Genomic DNA, 14584 nt, shown 5'->3' on the forward strand with positions numbered 1-14584 from the left:
AAGCATCAGCATTTGGTTGGAAATAAGGAAGTTATGGTCATCTCAGAAAGAGTGAATTAGTGGGAATATAAAACATATTATAATAGATGGAATAATGAATATGACGTGAGGAAGTTAAGAGTCTGCAATAGCAGGCAGCCTACATTTTCTACACATTTGATGTTGAAGGAATGGAGGATAGAATGGTGGCTACAAGCAGTGGTAGGATCAAAGGAAGGATGTTGAGAAAATGAGAGAGATGAGTTTTTAATGAAAGAGAGAAACAGAAGAGAAACACATTACCTCCTGGGGGAGGTGGAAGAGGGTACAATCCACCTGGAAGAGAAAGAAAAATGTACAATCCACCTTGGAAAGAAAAATGTATTCCTCTCTGCTCCAAGAGAGGAGGAAAGAAGCTAAAGACAATTGTCAATTGGCAAAATGAAGATTCTTCCTCTTGGGCTCTTTATTCTTTAGGAAGTAGGAAGCAAGGTAGTCAGCTCTGAGTTGACAAGAGAATAGTAGTAAAGACTTGTAACAGCTGCCTTGAGGACTAGGACAGGGAGCTGAGTAGGTTCCAGTGCAGGAGTTTCAGAAGTCATCCCTTTGTAATGGCATCAATTTGTGCAGTGCTGTAAGTTTCTTTTTAGCATCATTGAATAGCTTTGGAGCAGGAATAGAGATCTATTAATTAAATTATCTAGAGTTAGAAATTGATCCAGGGGTATGACAGAAGGACAGTTGAGCAAAATATAAAAGTCTGACAGCAGTAATGTGGTGATGTAGGGTGGCAGAGACTAAACAATCAAGACATGACATTGCTTTTATTTTTTCTACATTCTTGGAGGTTGTAGCAGAAGGACAATTTATTCTAAGCCAGCTTTCAAAGAAGACAAATATTTAGACAGGAATCAGCTTCTCTTCTTTAGTAGACTCATCATTGTGTAAGGCAGCGTAAGTGGAGGAAACCTAGACTCATTGTTTTCATTTTCTTGAGTTTTTGTAATAAAATGAGTTTTCAGAAAGTTTATCATTTGAATAGGGTTTTAACCAGGAGACTATCATTACTTTGTGTCAACAGCTGTCTTTGTAAATGCTTGAATTCTCACTTGCATTCTAGACACTAAGGGATATTAAAGATAGACCTTAGAGAGGGGATGATTATAAATTTATTTATAAAGATTCCACTGTAGCTGTGTGCCTGATACTAGAGTTCCTTTATTCTGTTGGCATCTTAAGCCAAACCTTTAATTTACTGTCACAGAAATTGGTTGAAATCTGCCTTCAAATATAGAAAGCTTTTTCATTAATACGTTCTCTGGAGTGTGACATTGTGGACTATATACTGAACTTAGAGACCTGTTCTGCTCTCAACCACTTAAATCCAAATATGTCAGTTTAGATCTTAGGGCTTCAAGGTAATCAGCATAAAAATAACTGTGCTTTCCTTCAAGATTCAGGCTGAGAGCCTGCCATGTAAGAGAAATCACCTTATAATAAAATCCTCTTAGATGGACAATTAAAATTGTTCTACCTTTTCTCATTTCCCTTCCCCTCCCACCCTCAACCCCAAGGAGGTCAGAATATTCTGGAAATAAATATAGGTAAAGTCAAACATCTCCTCCTATCCTTGACTCCAATCCCTAGCACAATTGCCCTAGTTTGATGTAGGTGCTTCTCCTCTTTTCTCCTAGTGCAGCTGTGATTCATTCACTTGTTCATCCAGTCAGCAAATATCTATTGAGTGCCTGCTGCGTGAAAGTCATCTTTCTAGGTCCCCATGACATCTTTGAGCTTAATTCTCTGTGATACTATTTTTATCCCACTGTGATGAAATTTAAGTGAATATTCATGTCTTACCCAATAGACTGTACCTATCTGAAGAATGTGCCTTATTTCTTCAGATCTCCTTGATTTAGCACAGTGTTTGACACAAGGTGGGTAGTCAATGAGTAAGTTAATTGGTGAATAGATAATTAACATAAGCACATGTACACTCAGACTTATAATGGAGGAAACATGTTTACAGAAGACTTAATATAACTCTCTCTTAAGATGTAGTCATCTGCTATGTTGATTACAAAGAAATACATTTAATTAACTTGATTTGTTTGGTGACCTCAGAAATGAAGCAATCTTGTAATATTGGTGAAAGTTACAGTTAAGCTTCTATGAAAAACATTTTCTGAGAGTGGCAACAATAGATGGAGGCATTAAAAAATCCTATTCATGAAAACCATAGAGGAGCAAGTTAAGCTCACAGAGAAAATAAGATCTTTAGTTTTTATTGTTGCCATCTAATAAGAGATTCCCATGAGTCGCTTATTTACTTTGTAATTAAGTAAGTCATCAAATGAATTGAGCATCCACAGATTTGCTGCAAATGAAGATGAACCATCATGTATTTTTATTTAATAAGAAATTGAATTTTCAAGATAGTTAAAAAGGTTCGTACATTGTGTGGTCATAATGCCATTATTCAAACAAGTGATTATCCAGTTTGTCTCAGTAGAATATTAACTTATTTGAGAAAAATATTGTCACTAAATTGGCAGTTGCTTGAATTCATTGGTAATAAAAATTGCTTTGATCTTTTATCACATAGGGAGTTATTCTGGAAACCTGGTAGGTGATGCAAATATTTTTCACGCATATTCACTCTATGTGACCCCCACCCAAATTGCCAAAATTTTTTAAATTTCAATTTATCACTAGTCTATCTTGGCTTGTTCCCACCAAACAAGTAGGTGTGCAGATTTTTTTTCTATGCACATTTTTTTTAAAGTTGAATTTCAGAGTTGGTTTGTCATTGCGCAAACACAGTTTATTCACATGGAGCCCACAATGGAGATCTCATTTCTGTTCTTTAGATCTTCTTTTGTTTTCTACCTCTGCCAGCTTCTTCAGTCATAAGGATGAAAATTCAAAATTTGACATAAATTTCACAGTTGAAATTTCTTTTAGTATTTTGATCTCTAATTGTTTGAGACTATAGAGCAGAGAAGAGAAGTATCTTAAGGAAAATGGTTTGCTAGTGGGAACTTATAATAAACTCTTTGGGAAATCAGACTTCTCTTTATCAGGGGGATACAATTTATTCCAAAGTGTCTCTCTTAGAAATTCTTTGCCATTATTTTCACTTTCAAATTACCTTTCGCCTAAATTGGAGATCCTGGAATAGTGAAAAGCATACGGTAGTCCCCCCTTATCCACAGGATATACATTCTAAGACCCCCAGTGAAAGCGTGAAACCTCGGATAGTACCAAATCCTTTATATACTATGTTTTTTCCTAAATAAGGGGCTAATGTGCAGGTAGTTATACAGCATAGATAAACAGGACAAAGGGATGATCATGTCCTGGGCGGGATGGGACAGAACCGTGCGAGATTTCATCACACTATTCAGAATGGCATACAATTTAAGACTTGTGAATTGTTTATTTCTGGAATTTTCCATTCAATATTTCCAGACCGAGGTTGACCTTGGGTAATTGAAAATGTGCAAAGCGAAACCGCAGACAAAGGGGACTACTATATGCGATTTGGTCCTGAGGTATCTGAATTTGAATCCTGACCCTGGAATTTACTTATGGTGTGACCTAGGGCAAGTTATTAATCTTACTGTGCCTCAGTAGTCTCACTTAGAAAACGATGTGTCACTTTGAAGAGCAAATGAAATAACTAGTTACAGCAGGATTAAAAGTGGAATGAATTAACCTATGGAGAGATGTTTACTTTCTAGTCGAAAACTATGGGATATGAGAATGACAAAATGAGTGTGAATCCGTTAAGTCTCATAGGCTAACCAGAGCCATGGCTTTACAGTCCTTTTGTTCACGTACAGTCATGCATCACTTAATAATGGCAATACGTTCTGAGAAATGCGTCGTTAGGCGATTTCATGCTTGTGCGAACATCACAGAGTGTACTTACACAAACCTAGATGATATCGCCTACTACATACCTAGGCTGTTTGGTACTAATCTTATGGGACCGCTGTTGTGTATGTGGTCTGCCATTGACCAAAACATCATTATGCGGTACATGACCGTATATGCATTTCGATATAGTTTTAGCTATTGCAAACACTTAATATAAACCAAGACAATATTCAGCAGATACAAAGCCCTATATTTAGATTTTTAAAGATCAGTTATATAAGTACAGAATGGAAGGAACCTGGCTTGTTAGCAGTGTAAAAAGGCTAAGATCTAGCAGCTTTTAATAACTTCTTTATTCCTACTTTCATTCACCAAATATTTATTTTCTATATGCTGTGTGTTCAGTGCTGAGGATACAGGAGTAAACGGAATAGACATGAATTCCTGCCTTCACAGAGCTTCCATTCTAATTGATCATAAACTCAACCCCAAACAAATCCAGTAAATCTGCTGCAAGAGAGAAAGAAAGAAGGAATTCGCTTTTTTTATTGCAGTTTCTAACTACAGTAAGTCAGGGCTCTAACGGATTTTATGCTTATTGAACATACTTGTTTTCTTATGGTTGTTTTTGATGATGCCAATTAAAATGATATTGATAAGTTGGAGTATCTTGGGAAGACAAAACCACGAATTTTCTGAAACCAGGTGTGTGGTAAATGGAGTGCTAGGAGAAATGGGTGAGCGAACGAGATCACTTATGTCCAGAAAAGAAAAGGGCTGCAGGAAGTGATAGCTGACCTCAAGCACTGAAGGGGCTGATTCAAAGGAAAACCAACAGACTGACTTTACATCATTCCAAATATAGGACTAGAACCAAAGTGTGGCAGTTTTTTAAAAAATAGATTTCAGCTCAAGACGGAGAATTTTCTACATAGAAGAGCTATTCTGCAGACAAGAGGTTGTCAAGGGGCAAGAGGTCTCCAGCTTCCTGATTGCTGAAGGTAACTCAGCAGGAGCTGGAAGAACAGGGCAGAGGTCCTCTCTGACAGGCAGACCAGCATGTGCTTTGGGTTCTCCAACTCTCTAACACCATTTTCGCTCTGTAGTTAACCACTGCAATAATTTATAGCTCAAAAAAGCTCTCAGCCAACATATTTCCAATGACAATATCCCTACCTGTTTCTGACCTTTAAGATTTCTTACAATTTTGCAATTCTAAAAGTCTCTCTCTATCTGGTAAATTTTATAGGAAAAGAGAATGAAGCCTTTCTTATTTATCAGCCATGTTTAAGAAATGTTTTCTTGGTATATGGATTTCACTTTTGTGTTTTAAAATGGTGACCCCTTGGAGATTTGCCTGTCTAAATCCATTTTCTTGTCAGGATTGGAGATGACAGGTTATTCTAATGCCCAAATATTAATTTCCATGGCATATCTATATATTTCATCGGCCAACCTTCTGTGAATTTTCTAGATTTCGATTAGCTTGTCCTAAACTCCTGGCAAACTAAATTTCTCTAACAGTCTTCAATTCGTTGCATTAAATGCCTGTTCAGCCTTGGAAGATATATTGATTTTTTTTCTCAGCAAAGTGACAAATACCATTTTATAGAGATTGATTACATTTTATGGAACACAGAGAGAGAGCAGATCTTAGTGAGACAAGCTTGGAGCTTACAAAAATGAAAAAATCATTTGAATTAATAATGAAGTTAATGAATTCATCTGTTGCTGATCAAGTAGAAATATTTTGAGAAAAAATGGAAAGTTCTGCAGCTGCACAAACACTGAAGAATTAAGACCAATTTCAATACTTTCGAGGTGCTGGTTTTGTGAAACCTTTTAAAAAGTTAATAGTAATTATGTTTAAACCTAAAGCTATGACATTAACCCCCAGCATACCTGGGCATGCAGTGTGATAGTAATTGTATGGAAAGACATTTTTCAGTTAAGTCAGGACAAAAGTAAATCATGATCCATGTCAACTAAATTTGAAATATTAAGAAGTCTATGGGGAGCAGTCTTTTTTCCTGATATGATTAATGTAGCCTAAATTTAAAATTGAACTGAATTTCTTTTCCTTCTAAGCTTCTTACAATTAGGCCGAAATTGGAACAAATATTAATATGTTTTTATTATTCTGCCTTGCTGTCCAGTAGCTTTTACCTTATTTAAAAGGTATTTAAAAACATACAAACAAAAACCCATGCACACATGTCATAAGCTTAATGTATGTAAAGAGTACCTACTATATTATTTGAAAGCAAATAGAAATAAGAAACAAAGAGTATTTTCTGGTGTTGAAATAAACTATGGTGGTGTGGGGGAGGAAGACCTGGGAAACATTGCTAAGGGAGATTATAGAATTACTTTCTTTGAGAAACCTTTAAAACAAAGACACCAGTTCATGTCTGTTTAAGGACCTTATCATCATCTTCTAGCCCCATCACCTAGCATTGTACCCAACAAAGTATCTAGCGTGTAGGAGGAGCTGAATAGTATCTGTTGAATGCATAAACAAGTTTTCCTAAGAGCGGAAAGAAATAAAAAGCATCATCACAAACAATGTTTGTTGAGCCAGTAGTATGTGCCATGGAACTTTACTGTTTTTACCTCTAATGTTTGCAAATCTTACATGGCAAAATGAAATATGTATTTACATGTTTGTTATAGTTATGAGGAAAAATAATTATACCTGAGGATTTGGGAAACACCAGAGAAATTATTCTGCATATTTTGTTGCCCACCCTTTGTTCTGAGATTGTACCGCACATAGTAACACTCTATTATTGAAAAATTATTTTCTAATTGTTTCACTGGTATATGCTTGATCTCTTCTATAAGCTCCTTGTTGGTAAATGATTTTTGGTTCTTCCTAGATGTTCTCTGTATTAACCTGACTGTAGCTTTGGATTCGAAGAGTTTCTAAAAGTCCTAAGTTATTGATCCATACAGTCGAGGGGTGAAATCTCCAATTTTGACTTATTTATGCCTAAGTGATGCAGAAACTATTCCAACAATAGTTGACTATTTCCTTTGATCATATATCTAGAGAAAGTCTTTTATATTATTTTTTATTTTATTGAACTTTCCCATTTTACGTCTGGAAAGAGTAGTTTTGCTCAAGAACTTAGTCTTTGCTTAAGTATTCTTGCAGTTTGTAAAACATGATTTTAAAAGTAATTTAAATAAAATAACAGCTGTAGGACTTGCTAGCTGCTATTGCTCTATGAAACTCTGCAGTAGTTTTCTCCTTGTTATTTCCTATCCGAATGGGCTTGGTAAAGCTGTTCCTTTCACTGTGACATATACAGCTAGCAAAGGATACGTGTGTTCTATTGGTGCTATTTAAATATGTGAAAATGGGACTTAATTTACACCCAGACTACTTTGTATTTTACTTTTCCTCTCACATTTCTTTGAATTGAAGTGAAGTAAGAATGCAGATTAAAACCAAATGCTGAAAAATTGAAAAGTGAAACATGGGAAATACATCAATCTACCTAATTATGGAGAATTTCATGATGAAGTTATATTTTTTTCATACTGTTTTGAGTTAAAAGAAACTTCTGAACTTTAAAAAAATGCATGTTACTTTTATGTTAATTTTTTAAAACTGCTGTATTGGTATAGAAAAAAATCTCATCTTTTACATAGAATAAAGTTAGTGATTTAAATGGCATCTGTTAGATGTCATTTTGAGAACAAATTGCTATTAAACTTAACTGTAAAATATGTGTTCATATTCAGCATTCCCATATATGATAAGTTACAATATTTTATGAGAACCAATTACCAAAGGTATTAAATTCGAGAATAAGTGAAGGTGGTCTTATGGAAGTTATCTAATGAATAATCAAGCGCAAAATTACATAATTTAGCCTATAAACTCTAATATTACATGTATGTATTTATTTCGGGCTCTTTAAAAATCTAATTATAAACTTTCCTCCATCAGGTGGAAAGATTGATAGGTTAATTAAAATGGAAAGGTTTTAGTAAAGTGGAAGTCAGCGTGTACATCGGTAAATTTTCTGAATGAGTTTTAAAGCCTGCAATTCCATTAAATTTTGAGAATTAATTAATTAAAATGAAAGGAAGCCAGTTTCCCCTCCACACTATCTTCAAAAGTGACACTTTTTTCTGAAGTTATTTCAAGTCTTTAGCAAGCTTTTAAAAGATTTTGCAAACACTATGTAAGTTGTTTTAGCTACTTCAAAGTTAAAATTTTGTTTTTTTTTAAGTTACAGAAAAGTTTTTGCTCATTGATACAGAAGTGTGTAAATTAAAAAGTGAAAGTGCTGCCCTTTACTTCTTGTCCCATGCTTCAGTCCTGTCACTGTCAACTGAGCTTTTTCTATAAGCAAAGAAACATATACATAAATACACATTGCTTTTTTCATTAAAAACTGGATTATTTTATGAATATTTTTCTACAATTTGTTTTTAAATTATTTATCTTGAACATTATTGCACAAGAACATGTAGATTTTCAGAATCTATAATTGCATAGTTTCCTGTAGTATGTATGTACCTTGATGTAACTGTTCCTTTCATGTGCTTATAAATTGTCCCCACTTTTTTCTGTAAATTAATAATTATATGGGCATCTGTGTGTGTGTGTGCATGTGTGTACATGTGCATGTGTGTACATATGCATGAGCTTCATCTATCGTGCACATGTGTGGTGACTTTCCTAAGCTAGACTACTAGAAACATTTTTCTTTCATTAAAGAATATGGGCATTTAAAATTTTGTCAGGTATTACCAATTGCCCCTTCGATCAATTTAAATTCTTACAAATAGATATTAATAGCCCTCTTTTCCCAGTACCTTTGCCAGCACTGAATACTATTTATTCTCTTAATTTTTGACCAGTATGATAGTATTTGTGGATGATTTTCTAATTTCTCTAAGGATTAACCAAGCTAATGTTTATTTATCTGAAGGGTTAGAATTGAATGAGACCTTCTAAAAATGGACAGTTAGAGTTATCAGAAGTAGAGAACTTTAAAAAGTTGTTTTTAAGGTAATAGTAATGTCTTACTGAAATAAGTTGAACTTCAAAGTCATTCTTAAAAACATTGGAATATTGATATGTAGGAATTTCTGATGAGATCTTGGATTGAGGGCTTCTGCTTTTGAGAGAAATGAAAATATTAATGTTTATTTGGAGCAAAGCATAGTTTCTGCTTGTCTCCCAATCGTCCTCCTTCCCAAAGTCCTTCTGTTCACTTTTCCTTAAATACTTTAAAGGTTCTCTGTTGCCTAAGAGATTAAAAATAATACTATAACGTGAGTTGCTTCAGAAATCCAGTTTCTCAGTTCTCATCCCCCAAGATTCTGATTCACAATGTCTGGAGTGGGTTGGATCATCTGAGTTTTCAATAGGAATGCCAGGTGATTCTCCAGACTACATCTTGAGAAAGACTGGGGGAAAGCAGTTTATGTAGTAGTAAAGACTCCTAGTAATTACCTTTCTTACCTTTTTAACCTCACGCATAAGTCTGTTCTCTAGCCAAATGGAATGACATGCTCTCTCTCAAATTGGATTCCAGCTTCTTCTATCTCTGTATTTTTCCCTGGAAAACCAATTCACTCCTCTCAACCTCTGTCTTCACCTTATGCCTTGTGTCTTAAATCAAATCCCGTATCTTAAATGAAGACTTCTATTTCTTCATCCCACGATGATCCACTTCTACAGCATTTATCTACATCATACATTTGGCACTTATGGTTTAGTCCTGTTGCTTGTGGTTCATGTGTAATTCTTCTCTGTATGCCTCACAGTGCCTTACACATAATCAACACTGTAAAAAATGTATTGGTTGGTTAAGTGAGTGAGTGATACCGTAATTAGACTGCTAGGAGGGAGCAAGTCAAAAACTGCACGTCAACCCCATGAAGCCACTTGTTGAAATTGTGTAAGTTGTTCTACTCCTGAGAGACTCAGTTGCTCTCACTTCAAATTGGATTGCTTATTTTGATGAATAAAACAAAAGCTAATGCTTACCATTTATTTGGGTCTATTAATTGCATTTCAAATCACCCTACGTGCAGTACTTGAGAAAGTTAATTCATACCAAAGATAGAGTTTTAAAATTTTATTTGAAATCTAATGTTATAACTCCATACAATTTTTTCCCAGGAGGTCTATGTTGCTAAAGGCCCAGCTTGCTTAGCTTTCTAAAAGTAGTTTAGCTTTCCTTAAAGAAAATTGTTTTTGTGTTCAGAATAATTTATCAGTAGCTACAACATAACATTCTGATGAGGTCTTTAGAATAAATGTAACATTTGTCACAGGCTCAGCACCTTAAATGCATTTAATTCCTCTGCTGTATTCTTGCTGTTTAGAACCAAATTATGTAATTTAGCATAGCTATGAGTATAACCTGGCACTGTTCGTAAAAATTGGGATATACTTCTTGCTACTAAAAATGATAATTTCTTGAGCATGGAACTAACATATATTTACCAATGTTATTCAAGATTGTCTCAAGAAAAGCACTGTTCATTTGAGAAAAATATTTGATCATGAGGGAGGTATCTTCCTAATGCTGTTTCATGACATAGGAAAATTTGCACTATCTATTTTTTCGCAATTTTGAAAAACAAGCACTTGCTAAGTCACCTTGGAAAAATGGAGATGATTTATTAATTTGTCATTTTCCTGAACTGAAAACGTCTTAATGAATAAAAATGAATATATGTCCATCAGATATGTATCCCTTTCTCTTAACACTGGCAATTTAATGCCTTAGTGGAACGTCTTTGGCCAGGCTGGTCTCCTGTAGGTTTGACTGCGGAGGAGCAGGTGTATGCTTCCAAAGTGTCTTTACAAGTGTCGCAGTGGGGCTTCCCTCCCACGCCTCCGCAGGAGACAGCTCATCTGTTTAATCCTTGTGTTTTAGTCAACCTTTCTTATTATGCAGACAGGGCTCGGAGGCTCAGCTGGATTTTGACTCTCCGAATGAATTGATGGGGTTCTTTGATCTTAACACTGTATTGCGTCTGTTTCATCTCTCCCCTCCATGCACAGTGTTCCAAACTCCAGTTCTAACTGGTGATCTTAAAATAAATGGGTAATTATACAAACAAATAAACAAATAAGAATTGCCATTTAAAACCCAGCTACAAATTTCACTTCATTTTGGACTTTTCAATTTTTTTGGCATAGGAAACTTTCTTGAAACAGATCCCCCAAACAATTTAATTATGTTGCTCTGTAAGGGACTTGATTTGAGATGCGTGTATGAGTGTGTATGGATGTTGTAGGATCAGATTTGCATAGGAAATAAGAACAACAGATTTTTGCAATTTAGTACATTGTATGATAGCATAATATCTTTTAACAGACCATATTACAGCAGAAGGTGTACAACCTACTTAGAAAGATCCACTGTAGAACTATAAAGATTCTGCTGGGCAATATTCCTCTTTTTGATGGTCGTGAGAGAGACTGAATTGCAAAGAAAATCAGGTAGAATCAGAACTAAGCCATATGGAGAAATCAGTCTGGGTCATAGGATGCTAAAATATCATCATTTCCCTTAAACAAATCGTTAAAATGAAATGTGCATGTTCTTGTGTGAGGTGGGAGTGGAGGGATGTTGAGGGAAGAGCATGCATTGTTTTTAGCCACATTAAAGCAAATAAAGATATGATTAATTGAACCAGAAAATATCAAGTTTTTATCAGAGTAACCTTTCATATTCTAATCTGGTATTTTGCAGACTTTTATTAATTCTTTTTATTTTTAATTCCCCATAAATCCTCATTTATCTTTAAATATACCACGATCTTGTGATGATAATGTAATGTCAAAGCTGTCAGAATAATTTCAGCTGAGCAAAAAAACTGATGTTTCTGAAGAGCCAGTGGCCCTTGAGAGAGTTACAAAAAGGTCTTTCTTTAGCAAGAATATTGTGATATGACCTTCTGGTCTATTAAACATATCCTTATCCCAACACGTATACACTAAATATACTAATAACTATTAGTGAATTGTCAGAATAAACATTTTCCATAAAATATCTGGAAATAAAATATATAAAGGATTTGATGCCTAATCATAACTTTAAAATATTGCTGTTTTAAAAATATTCAGCTAACTTTCCTCCACTCAAAAGTATCTCTCAAGCCCCCGCATGGTACCCAACTCTGAACCAGGGAGATTTTCTTCACTATTTTTGTACTTTCCATATGGGATCTGAGAATAACTGTGCAGGAAGGAAATATAAAAGGTTATCCAACCCTTCTTCAGGCAGAACTACTCTGAGACCCACTAAAACGGGTGTTACTCCCCTCTAACCTATTTTTCTACCTTGCTACCAACTGGGATTTGCTTTCTCTTTGATTGTTTGTTTATTTGTTAATGTTTTATTGGAAAGGAAAGATCTAGCCACCAGCTGGGCAAAGATAGGTGATTTCTATGTACTTCATTTAGTTTTCCTGACTTTATTTGCTTTAGTTTCTTCACTCACATACCTGATTGCTGTGTTCCTTCTGTAAAATTGAAACAAAAATGTCTACACTCTTAGTCTATGATGATTCTGTGCTGCGTGAACTTCTGAAAGGTACGGTTTGGCCTGTCCCACATGAAATGGATCAACATAAGTCAAAATTTCATTTTATTTCTATGCTTTGAGGATTTACAAATCCTCAAAAGTTCCAGTTTACATTCAAATAATGTCCGTTTGGTTCACTGATGTAACTCCCAGGTCAAGGCAGCTTACCACATTAGAATTTGTTTAAAAGATGCTAAATTGCTACCTGCATGTTTCTTTGTGTTTATATATTCCGACACATACTTATTCTTAACCTGCCTGATCATTATTTCCTAGCATTAATTGGATAACTCACTTGTACTCCATTATTCTACCTAAGTGTGAAAGGTGATTTTCTTACGTTATCCTCCAAAGAAGGAAGGAGAGAAAACATTTATATTGGGTGTGTTGGTGGAGATGTGGTTTCTAACTATTAACTGCCACTGAAATGCCCTTGTACTGTCTGTTGGACTATGCCTGTTGGTCTGTGACAGTCATGATGTGGCCTCAATTCTTATACATCTCTTGTATCCATAAACTTCCAGGCAACCAGCCTCCCAGAAGTTGCCCTAGGCTGCATTATTTTCAAACTCGGAAGTTTGAATGACCCGTTAGTGGGTCATGAAGTCAACTTAGTAGATCATAACCAGCATTAAAAAAAAAAAGCCTTTGTAGTTCATGAGCGTGGTGATTGGGTATTCACGCTGTTATGTAAGATGTGCCTTCCCACAATCCTTGTTATGACATCAGCACATTACCCATCTGACATAAGGAAAAAAAGTAAGAGAAAAAAGAATTATCAGAGTGCATTGCACATAGTAAGTATTGTTTCATGAATGCATTTTTTCCAAAATATTTTGAGTGTGTTTGTCATACTTGGTTGCGTTGCAAATATTTTCTTACCATGGATGGCAGTTAAAAAAAGGCCTGGAAACAAAAACAAAAACAAAACTGAATTGGACCATATAATCTCTAGTAAGCTTTTGCCTAGATGCTAGGTTTTAGAATTTAGAGTATTATTTTACCACGTTAAAACTCTATTATTTTTTCCTCCAGTTGTCCTCAAGCAAATCAAGGGAATTAGCTTATAGCAAGAGAAATGATAATGGAAGCTTAGCAAATATTTCCAGAATTGTTAAGTGTTAGAGCATATCAGCTTACCGAGGGTACAACATTCTTACCGATTAAACCGTTTAGCTTTAAGTAGTTGTATTAGAAACAGATATAAATATTTAGTTACACAAGAGAAGCATACAGATCACAGAAAAAGGATTTTGTTAATACCTTATTTTGTTGTCAGTCCAAACAGAGTGAATATAAATTATGACTGTATACCCGTGTTGTGACAAGAAAGGAAATAAGTTATCACTCTGAAAAATATCTCAAGGTTAAAATCTTTGCCTTTTCACCAAAAAAAAAAAACTTTGTAAATGTGACCCTTCCATTATGAATAATATAATTGGAATCTTTTTCCTTGCCTTTGTATCCACCAGGAGTTAACGTAGAGAGGAAACTCTAGTTATATTTTGCTGCGCACTTGCGTTTTATTTCAAGACTGAGAAATTTAAGTGCCGTTCAGCAAGGTAAGCATGAGAAAGAAGAAAAAATTATAATTTGGTTGTGCATATAGGTATATGGTTTAATATTCGTTGCATTCATTACTAAGCATGTCGTCCTCACCCTCTGTAAAGTGCTCAGGGGTGTGTAAACTTGGTACTCCGCAACCAGCAGCAGCATTACTTCAGAGCCTGTCGGCAATGGCAGGCTCCACCCCACACCTACTGAGTCAAAATCTGCATTTTGACCAGATCCCCAAGTGACTTACATGATCGTGAAAGTTTGAGAAGTGCTGGTGTATAGGAGAAGTATTACCAATTGTTCTATGGACCTGTATTCATTTTATGGACAACATTTGCTCTGGAAAAGAAACATTAGCAAGTGGTAAAAACCAGCAGTTTTTCAAACTCTAGAGCTGCGGTTGACCATCTAATGGTGTTTAAAATCAATGATGATGACAACGACGCTGCTGCTGATGAGAGCTCTTGTTATCAAGTGCACCCAAGTGTTGGCTATTGTGTCTAGCACATCAACTAAGCTGTTTAGCCATCATCTTTCCACTATGGGGTCAATGCTGTTTCACAGACAGGCCTCACATCGCCCTGTTGTAAAGCCAAGCA

General features: G+C 35.3%; 1 protein-coding gene and 1 non-coding gene across 6 annotated transcripts in view; both read left to right on the top strand.

The window, feature by feature from the left end:
* Positions 1 to 14584, top strand: part of LOC106782711 (uncharacterized) — a 130615-nt gene that overhangs the window by 75314 nt on the left and 40717 nt on the right. For 2 of the 5 annotated variants that reach the window (XR_011433805.1, XM_070254624.1), the window contains exon 12: positions 13901 to 13990. The exons of the other annotated variants lie outside the window; for them this stretch is intronic. The gene's annotated coding sequence lies outside the window, so the exon portion shown is untranslated. The remainder of the gene's footprint in view (positions 1 to 13900; positions 13991 to 14584) is intronic. 5 annotated transcript variants of the gene reach the window in all.
* On the top strand, positions 13072 to 13175 carry LOC111771154 (small nucleolar RNA U13). The gene has a single exon (XR_002804821.1). It is a non-coding gene; the product is annotated as a small nucleolar RNA U13 (small nucleolar RNA).

Source organism: Equus caballus, chromosome 28 (assembly GCF_041296265.1).
Source record: "Equus caballus isolate H_3958 breed thoroughbred chromosome 28, TB-T2T, whole genome shotgun sequence".
Taxonomy (NCBI): Eukaryota; Metazoa; Chordata; class Mammalia; order Perissodactyla; family Equidae; genus Equus; species Equus caballus.